Below are 12,343 nucleotides of genomic sequence, written 5' to 3'. Positions count from 1 at the left end.
TTTTTTAGTAGAGACAGTCAGGCTGGTCTCAAGCTCCTGACCTCAAGTGATCCGCCAGCCTTGGCCTTCCAAAGTGCTGGGATTACAGGCTTGAGCCAGTGCACCTGGCTGACGACGTAATGTTTTATTTTGTTAACTGCGGAGGAAGGTGGGCAGATGGGAGAAAAATAGCAGACTTAGCCTCCTGAAGTTTCTGCAGTGAAAAGGAAATTTGAGAATCCATGCCTTCTCCTCTGACTTGTGTTTGTTTACATTTAAAGATGTTTAAGCATAAATTCCCTTTACAGCTACAAATCAAATTTAAAGACATGATTGTAGGACCTGTTTATCTAATTTATTATGCAACTATCAGGAAAACCAATGCAATCCTTTAGCTTTCTCTGAAAATTATGCATAGACCTAAAGATTATGTCAATCAACATCTGGCTTTTAAACAAGCACAAACTTCCTATAACTGTTCAGTATACCTCGTTCTGTTTATTTATTCTCCTATGCAGAATAGGATCTTTTAAGATGACATAAATCTACTTTGTAGTGCTTGTTTTAATACTTAACCACCTTCCTGAGAACCCATTGCTTTTGCACATCACTTTTAGACTTCATTTTTAGGCAAATACTATTATTTACTAAGTGATTGGAAATGCAAATCTTGACAAGGCTTGATGCTGTGAGCCCGAGTGCTTTATGAATCAGTAACCCATAAACCACTGCCAATTTTTGTATTAAACACTTATTGACTGAGGTTTTACAGGGGCCTCAACACACAAAGGAGGATGATGCCACAGGGACCGGTGATCATTGTCAAAGGATGACTTGGAATCAAGATACGGCCGTATATCAGCCCAGAAGGAAACATGGGTTACTCCTAAGTCTCTGCACAAAGAGATTCAAGAAATTTCTCATATTTCGTAGTCAATTCTTAGAGCTAGACTTTTTGCAAAGCTGAAGGGAGACAAAAATGATTTGCAGACATAGAATTTAGTTGATATGTAGGTTTGTCAATGAACATCTAGGCATTGATCTCCAAGTTCCTTCTTGGTAACCAGTGGAACACATGTTCAAATGTTTTAAACTTGTTACTCATATTAAATATGAAATTGCATAGGTAGGAACCAGAGTTAGAGTTGGAGGAGGCAGGCTAACTTTGGGATGCTCTTTGTCATCTCTGAAACAGATGACTCATGAGATAAGCAGCTCCGTTTATAAAAAACACTCGCCGAAAATGGTATTGGCAATCACAGAAAGCATTACATGTCTTAGGTTGTAAAGTGTTCTTAGCTGGGTATGTGACAACCAAATGAATGGATACATAAAAGATGTTAGAAGTATCAGTGCTTTTCCTTTTTTATTTTAATCTTTCTATTTTCTCTGGCAATAGACGTTTTTAAACAAAATTTTTCAGAAGATTCACATCAGTAAAACAATTCTGTTTTTCACTGCTTGAGTTCAACTGTATTTAGGCCCATAGATATGTCTGTCTTAAGCAATCTATTCAAACTAGTATATTCTCTTTGTCTACATGGTCTGATATATAACTCATATGTTTCTAAATGGACCTGAAAGTTGTTAATTTAAGACAGAGTGGTTATAGAAGTAAATGCCGACAATTGATACTCACACTGAATCCACTTAAATCTAGAAATCTTTTCAACATAAATGCTGACTCTAGGAACTTTTCTCCAGATAACCCTTCATTTTGTGTCAGAGACTAAAATAGAATGGACAAACGTTGTCTATTTCTAAAGGTAATTAGAACTAAACAAGGCAGTTAGCACCCTCCCATTAAGAACCCTCGCAAAGATGTAACCCCTGGGTGTTCGGCCGGGCAGCATTTAAACCCTCGTGACCTGGGGATACAAGAGATATTAAGTCCTGTTCCCGGGTTTTTTGTTTCATATAGGCATCAAAATCTCTGTGTGGCTTCCACAAAATAAACAGATTGGATGACTCATCTCTGAATAGCTTTTGAGATCCTGGATGCAGAACAAACTACTTTATGAAATTAATCTGCAGTTAATGCTGTTTCAATAAAAGTGGCAGCGAGCATTGGGTAGCCCGTTCTCTTCTGTTATTATGGGTACTTAGGAAGTTCTTATGGACAACATGCTGGCATTCCCATTATCCCAAGATACCAAAGCCTTGAAATATTGCTCTCCTACCCATTCCTTCTCTATGAGGCAACACCATTGCCATTCTGTGTACTACCCTCCCCACCCTTCAACACTGCTTCCTTCAGGAGCTCTGGGTCTCCCTGGAGTCCTCCTATCCACCAGGCCCCTACTGGCGTGGGCTCCTTCTCAGCCAGGCTCCTCTCTACCCTGCACTCATGTGGTCCCTGCTGAGCCGAGGCTAGATCGGCAATAAAGAGAGTGGAGGCATCTGAGAAGAGCATCACGCATCTTGGAGATGTTCCTCCAACACTTTTGTGGCCTGAACCACCTGTACATAGGTCTGGAATCTTGTTGAGGTGTCACCCTTAGGTTGCCAGAGTGTGAAGAAGCCAGTAAAGAAGAGTGTAAAGAAGCCAGTCTTTAGCTCCTTAGGGTCCATTCCCTGCAAAATCCATCCTGTGGGGCTTCTAACATTATTTGCATTCTAGAGCCAGGGAAGAAACTTCATTGTTGACAAAAACAAAATGCTCTTCTTTTCATCATTCTGGACCTTAAGAAAAGAGATTTCTCACACAGTGCTGTCTTCTGCACATATGGCATGTTCTTTGCTGTACTAAATAAGGAACGCATTTGGGGGTCTGTATAGTTGGATATGGGTTATGGTTGTCTTGTGCCCGTCTGTGTTCACGACACCTAACCAATATTTGCTATAGAATAACTACCAATAAATATTTGTTAATGGATATGGAATGAAGTTGACATTTTGAAGTAGATATGCAGACCAGTAATGTGGGATGAGAAATTTAATAGACACGTACCTAATGACGTTTCTGTCAAATATCTCAAACTTATGTACAAAAGTGGCTTTCATGTTTTGCTATTTTGCTAAGTTATATATTTCTGATCTCCTATTCAGATGTTTCATGCTACTTATGATGAAATAATGTGACAAATAAAATAAGTGAAGGACACTAACAGACGGGAAGCTGTTATCTTAAGTGAAACAACTCAGAAGCAGAGTCAAATCACGTGTTCTCACTTACAAGAGGAAGCTAAATCACCTGTTCACATGGGTACACAGTGTGGCGTAATGGACAATGGAGACTTGGAAAGGTGGGAGGGGAGGAGGGTGGTGAGAGATGAGAAATTACTTAATGGGGACAATGTACATTTTTCTGGTGATCATTACACTAAAAACCCAGACTCCAGCACTACTCATTATATTCATGGAACAAAACTGCAGTTGTACTGCTTACATTTATACAAATGAAAAATGCAAATAATCGTAATAACATTTAAAAGAATCTTAAAACTATGGAAAAAAGTCGGTAGATAAAACAAGATGGAGCCATCTCCTATGAGAAAGAGAGTAAAGGAGCAGAAATCATTAACTGGAGCTAAAGGCTAGCACAGGAGCCCCCGAAGGACCCAGCACCTCCACAGTCCGAACTAGGCTCTGTCGTCACGAGGCCTCCGTGCTCTCTTCCTGAGACGTCTCACAAGCGTGAGTGGCAGTTTTCTCAGATGCTCACCTTGCTCCAGCTCAAGTGTTGAAGGAATGGACACAGTGAAAAAATATATATTAATGGGTGAGTGGCAAACATGGGGCAAGGGATTCCTCATTGACTGAGAGTCTGAGTTCTTCTACTGTCAGCGATGTCCGTTTGTTTGTTTGAACTTGCCTTTTTACATCTAACAGGGTTGTCCTTGTACCATATGGGTGGTCAAGTAAATCACAAAATCTTGGAGTCAGATCTAGAAGAAGCTTCCCTGTTTAGCAGAAGCAAAGCGTTATGAGTCCAGAGAGAAGTGATGGCCCTGGATCTTGCAGCTGTGAACTGGTGTAGGACTTGGGTGAATTGTCTTCCCTGTGTCACCCCTCTGCTCCTGGGCCTCCAACTAATCTTTTCATTTTTGTTGCAACCTGACTTTTCTGTGGCCAGGTGTTCCAGTGGACTGATCCCTCCCTGTTACAGCACTTAGCTTCTTTCATATAGCAGGGATCGAGCTTTTTAGAGTTGCATTTTCATCCCTGCCCAATGTGTTGTGTGACTCCAGGTGAAGAACCCCTGGCAGCCAGCAGTTAACCGTGCCTGGCTAACTCTGAGGCAGATGCCCCTGATAACTCTGTGGGTTTATTGCCCCCACTCCCATTACGCCTGACAAAGAATATGTGGACAATATGGATTCCTTAAATATACAGCCACTGAAATCATTGGCATTATGTATTTTCAAGTAATTTATGTAATTGCTGTAATTAATTTTTGGTTTATGTTATGTTTGAAATAAAAAGTAATAAAATAAAGGCCCCTTACGTACAAAGGACTAAGTGCTTGCAATATTTTGGTTTCTTTTTAATTGCTCCATTTTTTACTTTGATTAGTAAAGGAAAAAAGCATCCAACTGCAAGAGAAAAACACCTGATTCCATTTAAACATAGGATTAATTCATGTGAGCTGGCACCCAGACTGACGCTTGTATTTCAAGTCTTAGTGCAATCATGCTATTTGCTCTATACTTTACCAGGTCTGAATTCAGTGGCATACAGAACTGTGAGCCCAGTAGACCAGCTTTTCTTGGGCTAGAAACTTCCACTGTAACTTAGCTGTATTCTTAGAGATCCTATTCCACATAATTTTTGCATAGAGGATAGTCAAAATATATTGATTTGTTGCTTTAGTTACTAGAAATATACCAATACATTTTTTCCTGTATGTGTAAAATCTAAATTAGTTCTTAGAAAAGTCAGCATTTAATCAAATGACAATCTCCTTCCTTCCTTCCTTCCTTCCTTCCTTCCTTCCTCTCCTCTNAGCCCAGTAGACCAGCTTTTCTTGGGCTAGAAACTTCCACTGTAACTTAGCTGTATTCTTAGAGATCCTATTCCACATAATTTTTGCATAGAGGATAGTCAAAATATATTGATTTGTTGCTTTAGTTACTAGAAATATACCAATACATTTTTTCCTGTATGTGTAAAAATCTAAATTAGTTCTTAGAAAAGTCAGCATTTAATCAAATGACAATCTCCTTCCTTCCTTCCTTCCTTCCTTCCTTCCTTCCTTCCTTCCTTCCTTCCTTCCTTCTTTCCTTCCTTCCTTCATCTCTCTCTCTCTCTCCCTTCCTTCCTTTCTCTCTTTCTTTTTCTTTTTTGTAAAGGAAAAGTATTGGGAAGCAGTGAGCTCATTTTCATTAGGGAGGCTCCAGTGCAGGTCAGACATCTGAGTGTCTCCTACTGAAGAGAAACGCAGACTTCAGGCAGGAGGGGAGAGTAAGTAGACAACTTTCAGAGGGGTCTGAAGAAAAAAAAAAAAAGCTTTAAAATGAAAAAGAAAAGAAAAGAAAAGAAAATCTTATAAATAGAATCAGCCAGCCAAGCCTGTCATTTCATATGGTGACGGCTTTTCCAGGAGTCTTGAAAGATGCCCACTGATTCCTCTGCAAACTTCCCAAGTGGAGAGCTCCGTGCCATACAGAAGCTCACTCCAGCGCAGGCAAATCGTGGTTGGGAAATGATCGCTGTGTTGAGTGAAGGCCCATTTACCCCGCACCTGCTTGTGCCCTTGGGCATTTGGCACCTGAGCATTTTTAATATTTGCAAACAGCTACCACGTGTTCCCTGGGTCTCCTTTCCCTAATCCTGGAATCTCTGCTCCTCTTAGCACCTCCCAGCCAGAGTCCTGGGGATGTTAGGAAATGTAGAAGAGTTTTGGGTGGTCTGAATGGTCAGCACTTATGGGGCAGGGGTCACGGATACTAAACTTTCTGCAAAAAGGAATAGTCTCTAGTGATGAAATACTGTCCTTCCCCAAATGCCTGGAGGGCTCCATGTTCCCAATTTGACTGGAATCTTCATCCTTGTGGTCACTCTCCTCAGAAGATGCCAGAATGTCATTATTTCAGAGGCAGTGGCAATTTTTGCCCACAAAGCCATAAGGATCCAAATGGGCAGATTTGGAAAAAAGTAAATGTGATCGTGTGGATTAAAAATGTTTATATAAACTAGTGGGGGGGACAGGAACTCTCATTAAGAAGCAATGATATAAGCCCTACAGAAGAGAATTGGAAATACCTAATAAAATTACCGCTACATTTACCCTTTTACCTACCAATTTTGTTTCTAAGAGTCTGGGAGTCTACTCTGATAGTTTGCCACATCAATATAAAACAGGATTTAAGAACAAGATTATTTACTGTGTCATTATTTACAAAAGCAAAAGACTGACTCAATCCAAATGAGCATCAATAAGGAAATAAAAGTTGAATAAATTATGGTACAGCTACATAATGGTATATCACGCAGCCATAAAAACGAGGAAGGTCTCTATGAGTAAACAAGTAAAACTAGCATGATACAGAAGAGTGTGTGTGTGTAGGCATGTATATATGCTACTTTCATATAAGAAAGAAGGAGAAATATGTTTATACACACACACACACCCATATATACATATGTATCATTATTTTAAAAAGAAACAAAAGATGGATAAACCAGAAATTGAATGATTGCCTGTGGGGTGGGTGGGATTGGTGGAGGGCATAGGGATATGAGTCAGCATTCTTTAAAGTTATATTTTTACATATTTCTGATGTATGAACCATGCAAATATTTTATATATTCAAAAAATTACATCCAAGAAGTTTAAAAAAATCTTTCTAATTTTTGGCCTAGCAATTCTACTTATGAAAATGCAAAAAAAAAAAAAAAAAAAATTTGCACAAGTGAGCTCTTCATAGTATTATTTTAATAAAATCACCAAACTGGAAGTAAACACTGAATAGGACATAATGGGTTAAATAACAAATGACCAAGTCATACCTGAAATATTAACCAGGCATTAAAACTACATCTATAAAGAGTGTGTGATGATCTGGGAACATTTCTATATGAAGGGCTGTGAAGGATCTGTGGGATTGTGGACTGGGGTTGATCCACACCCATTGATGGGGAAAGACAGCTGGCCTTTCTCTTTTGAGCAGCTGACCATACACTCCCAACTCAGTCCTCAGAGCTTCTCCCCCCCCCCCCACACACACACACGCACACACACACACCCAGACACACACATACAGGCCCCTTCTCAAAGCACTCTGACGTCATGCTCCCCAACAAGGCTCACGCACCCAGGTTCTGGAGCCTTTGACCCCTTCTTTCTCCAGCTGCTTCCACCCCTGCTTGTCTAGTCACCGGGTGTGGGTCATGGTTTTCTCAAAGCTTCTGAAAAGCCTCCTGAGCAGTTTGTTAGCACCCTCTCCCAAGGACTTTGCTGTGGTATTAAATCCTGTATCAGAAGAGAGTCGTCTGGCACTGGTAAACTCTTTCTTTTATAACACTATCTTCTGCCTACCTTCCCGGCTCTTGAACAGATACCCTCAAACGCCACTCATTTATTGTGCTCTCAGCTTCTACGGGCAGAGATTGCCTGATCCCGGCCCCTCCTTTGGTGTTGAGTCTGCTCCTGCCCCAGCCAGGTCCAGCCACTCCCTGGCCAAGTGTACATGTGACTCACCCCTGGCTGCTGCCCTCTGTCCAAGAGGTTCCGAACTTCTAGGGTGATACACGGTCTTCAAGTAAGAGGCCCTGTATGTCTAATTAATGTGACAGAGTCAGCCTGTAACAGGGAGAAGGAGAGGTACTTCTGCATTCTGAGGATTAAAAGATGTTGGGGATACGATTTTCAAGTGCACCAAACGCGTATTTTCATTTTATTCTCAGGGCCCCATTCTTTTCCAAGTAGGGCCCTGACCTTAGCCATAGATTTCCCTAGGTTGAGAATTCCACTTTCTCTGAAACTCTGTGCTCCACGTTTAGAAGCTGGTTCTGGTTCTCAGTTTCCCCACAACTGGTGGAAGATCTTGAGTCTCTGCATAAGTTGCCAAGGAGGCCTCTCTGCCTCTCATTCCCATTCTTAATTCCTCTCAGATTCTGTCATCACTTTCCAAAGCACCAGCTTCCCGCGGGAATAGCTAGCTAAGTCCTGTGTCCTTATCATTACCCTGTCCCCATATTTATCAAGTCCCTGATATGTTTTCTAAGAACTGCATTTTTTTTCACCCCGTGCACCATTCCAGATCACCATGGTGCAAGTTTTAACAGTTGCATTCCTGACTATGCTGGAGCCATGCCTATTGCGTATGCCAGGATTGAGGTCCTCATTGCAAGCTCCTCAGCCAGTGGGTGAACCAGCACCAAAACCTACTTCAGGAGGCCCTGAAGCAGAGACCGGCAGCAGGCGGTGTTTCCTGGAGCATCCTCTAGGTCTGACATTCATCGGGGAGGGAAGAAAGTGAGATGGAGGACAGGAAAAATTGGACTGCAATGACATCTCCACAAAGAACTCAGCCAACCTCCAGGCAATGCTGCAGCTGGGAGGGCTCCTGCAAGTCTTCTCAAGTTGAGGCAAAGAGGTTGAGCCTTTTTCCCCCCACACAACAGTCATTGGACGCAGGCTCAAACTTTAGGCAAAGCTCTGTCTCCCAGTGAAGGCCATTTCTGTAAAATGACTATACTGTCAGCAGGAGATGTTGATACTGTCAGTGAGAGATGTCTGTCTATACTGTCAGCGGGAGATGTCTGTCTATACTGTCAGTGGGAGATGTCTATACTGTCAGTGAGAGATGTCTGTCTATACTGTCAGCGGGAGATGTCTATACTGAAGTCAGCAGCACTTCAAGTTTCCAGGGAAGTGACTGCTTCTGCCTAGAGGGGATTTCAGGGGCACATGGAGGGGCAGATGGGCCAGAGGCATGGTCAAAAGTGACTAACCAGCCAGGGATAACCCAGGTGCCCATCATCCTGGAGAGGATGCCTGAAACACAGCTAACTGGGAGAGAAACTACAGAAGGAAGAAGAGACTATGGAAAATAATGCAATCCAATGTAGGCACATCGATTTCAAAGCATCTGTAGACTATCCAGTGTGAAATGCTCACCAGGAAAACTCAAACAATCTGGAGTCTAAACTCTAGGGGGTGTGGGAGCGGCCTAGGCTAGAGGGAGCATCAGGAGTCTTCAGTATACAGATGGTATTGTCTTGAAGTGTGTTCCCCCAAAACATGTTGAAGTGCTATCTCCCAATACCTCGGAATGTGACCTCATTTGAAGATAGGGTTGTTACAGGTGTAATTAGTTCAGATGAGTTCGTACTAGAGTAGGTTGGACCCCTAATCCCATATGACTGGTGTGTTTATGGGAAGATGCCGGTGTGAAGTCAGAGACGCACAGGGAGAAGGCTACATGAAGGCCTCCATAGAGGCAGAGCCTGGAGTAGACCGGAGTGACGCAGCTACAACGCAAGGGTGGCCAACAAACACACACCAGCAGCTGGACGGGGTGGGGAGGGATTCTACCCGGACTCTCAGAGGGAATGCAATCCTCTGGACACCTTGATTTCGGACTTCCAGCCTCCCGAACAGTGAGAGGACAAATTTCAGTTCTTGTGCGCCACTTAGTTTGTGGTATTTTGTTCTGGCAGCCCCAGGAGAGTAACACAGATGGTTACTGAAATTGTGGATACCAGGAGCCTGTGGAGCGAAGGGCAGAGGTAACAGGAAGTTCAGCAGGCAAGGAGCACGTGGAGGAAATGTACCTGGGGTCACCTGAAAGAACAGGGAGGAGCTGGAGAGTGCAATCACCAACCCCACCCCACCCCACTGCCCCATATGGCGTCCCAGAGTCCCAGAGCGGAAGCAACTTCACTTAGGCGTGGGAAGAGTGGAGGATGCTGATGAAAACAAGGCAGCTTGGGAAAAACGGGGGCTGATTTTTTTTTTGGCCTATCTGAAAGGCTAATTAGAAAGTCAATAGCTATCAATCAGGATGTGTAAATGGATTGGAAAACTAGTGTTGTATTCCTTCCTTCCCGTGAGTGCAGCCTAACCTATTTGTGATGCAACATGCTTGACATTTATTTCCTTTCCTTTAAAAATGTAGCGTATATCTATTTAAAACAATATTAGTCTTGGCATCGTTTAGCTCTTGTGTACACTACTGTCAAATATGTGAGAGAGAGAAAGAGAAAGAGAGGAAACGTCCTTGGCTCAGACTATAACGAATGTATGTGACAAAAATTTCCATCGGCCAATGTTTGCCAAAAGAATGTTATAAGCTTGAATTATTTTACGCAATTTATAAACATGTCTAAATGAAAAAAGTTTTCCTTTTACTCTGCCTTATGAATGTATTTGTGTCTGAATTTAGAAGACAGGAAGTAACCCACCTTTGGGAATAGCACTTAAAAAGCAGGCATCTCTTCCCTTCTTCCCAATATTAAATAATTTGCTTTCTCTTTCCTTTATTATTTTTTTTTTGGTATGCAAGTTTTGATACTGTGTTACACGTAAAATCAAAATAGAAACAATCTATTGAAATTTGTTTTTTGAAAAAATGAATAGTAATTAGAAATTTTAGTTTCTCATAGCCAAGGGCTCCTTGGACTTCTGAAAGAATTCCAAAGACATCAACCTTGCCACCAACCTAAAATTCTTCCTGCTGGCAGTGTCAGCAGTCCTGAGCTTTGTTTGCCGCCTGGTGTCTCTTGAAACTCATGAAAAGCCAGATTGCTCCAACAAACATTCCAAAGCCTAATCCAAATTTTGGAGTTCTGAAGAGCTAGTAGTATTTAAATACAACCCTCTTTTTAAACATACATTATCCAAGAAAATCAGGTTCCTAATGGTCGATCCATAGCTGTAGCCTTTGATCAAAGGTATTGAAATTGTATTAAGTGGCTAATGGAAAGTAAAGGTTCCCTTACTTTTCCTGTGATTTTTCTCATGCTGATTATCAACCTTATTATGATTACTTTGTGCTGTATAATTGGGCATAGAGCTAGGGCTCTGTTCTGAAAATATATTTGTTGTTGGCAGCTGTTCCATTATCTTATGTATATATTCTTCCTGTATTTGAATTTATGTTTTCTGGGTCTCTTCCCAGAACTAGATGGATTGCTTTGGATAGGACAAAGAAAGACAAAGTTTTTGCACACGAATCTCTGAAATCCAAGAAACTAATGATGTGCTTCATTCTTAGAAGATGTGTTGAAGTGCAGTGACCTAGCTTTCTGCAGTACTTCAGCGAATTTCACTGCATTAAACAAAAGTATCTGCAGAGATTATTTGTCTATGCATTTTACAAGATTGGGCTTATAGAAAACATAATGTCATACCAGCAAGTTTGCTATTTTTATATTTTATCCTGGCACTTTTGCAGTTAATGATAATATTTTACATGATCACTTTTCAATTTTAAAGTGTGTTGGCAAACAATAATTCATTGCCTTTTTGAAACACATGTGACTTGTGAGTTATAAAGGGGAGCTATTGTTCTTATTTTTCAGATGATATTCAGACAGGTTAAGTGATGTCCCTGAAATACACAGTTACTAAGTGAAAGCTCAAACATAGGGCCTTAGTTCTCTCCCCTGGCAACACAGTCAACCCATATCAGGTGCTTTTTAAAATAAATAGCAATGCCTGGGCCCCACTCTAGTCCAATTCAATCAGAACCTTTGAGTCAGTGTCAGGCACTACATTGTTAAAAAGTTCTCCTGGTGTGTCCACATGCATTCAGGGTTGAGAGCGTTGCTCTGGCAAATAGAAACTCTCAGTTTATTATTCATCCAGTTCCATGTCAATTATTATCTGAAAAAAAATTATTTTATTCTTAAAATTCCATAGAGTTGTCATGAGTATTGGATGAGTTGATATGCATGAAGTGCTTGCAACAGCGCCTGGTACACAGTACATGCTCCATGAGGGATGACTGTCATCACTGTCATCCTCATCATAGAGAAAGGCACTTCTTGGACAATTTGACTCAAATTACTCTTGGATTGGAAGATAGTCGAATGTGGTTCACGGAATTTCCTCTATGCAGTATCTTTTGCTGATGCAAAATAAAATCATATGGAACATAGGAACGATAGAGATAGGGAGAAATGGAATTAAAACCCACCTTCTTAGTGCCACTTTTATTTCTAATTTTATTCAAATAGTAACCAGTGACCACGTAGAACTGTCAAATAGTTAGATTCCACCAATAAGATCCAAATAAAATCAAATGACTAATGAAAACATTAGATTACCTCAGAAAAGTAAGGTATATTCAAGCATCATTATATGCTTCAGTTCATGAAAAAGGATTTTCCTAAATACATACACTTTCCACATAATGCAAAACATCTGATTTAACCAAATCTTTGCCAATCAATAATTAGATAGATTTTATCGACA

Source organism: Rhinopithecus bieti, unplaced genomic scaffold, assembly GCF_001698545.2.
Source record: "Rhinopithecus bieti isolate Rb0 unplaced genomic scaffold, ASM169854v2 scaffold_84002, whole genome shotgun sequence".
In the NCBI taxonomy this organism is placed as follows: domain Eukaryota; kingdom Metazoa; phylum Chordata; class Mammalia; order Primates; family Cercopithecidae; genus Rhinopithecus; species Rhinopithecus bieti.
The sequence above is the reverse complement of the archived record's forward strand: the minus strand, read 5'-3'. Positions refer to the sequence as shown.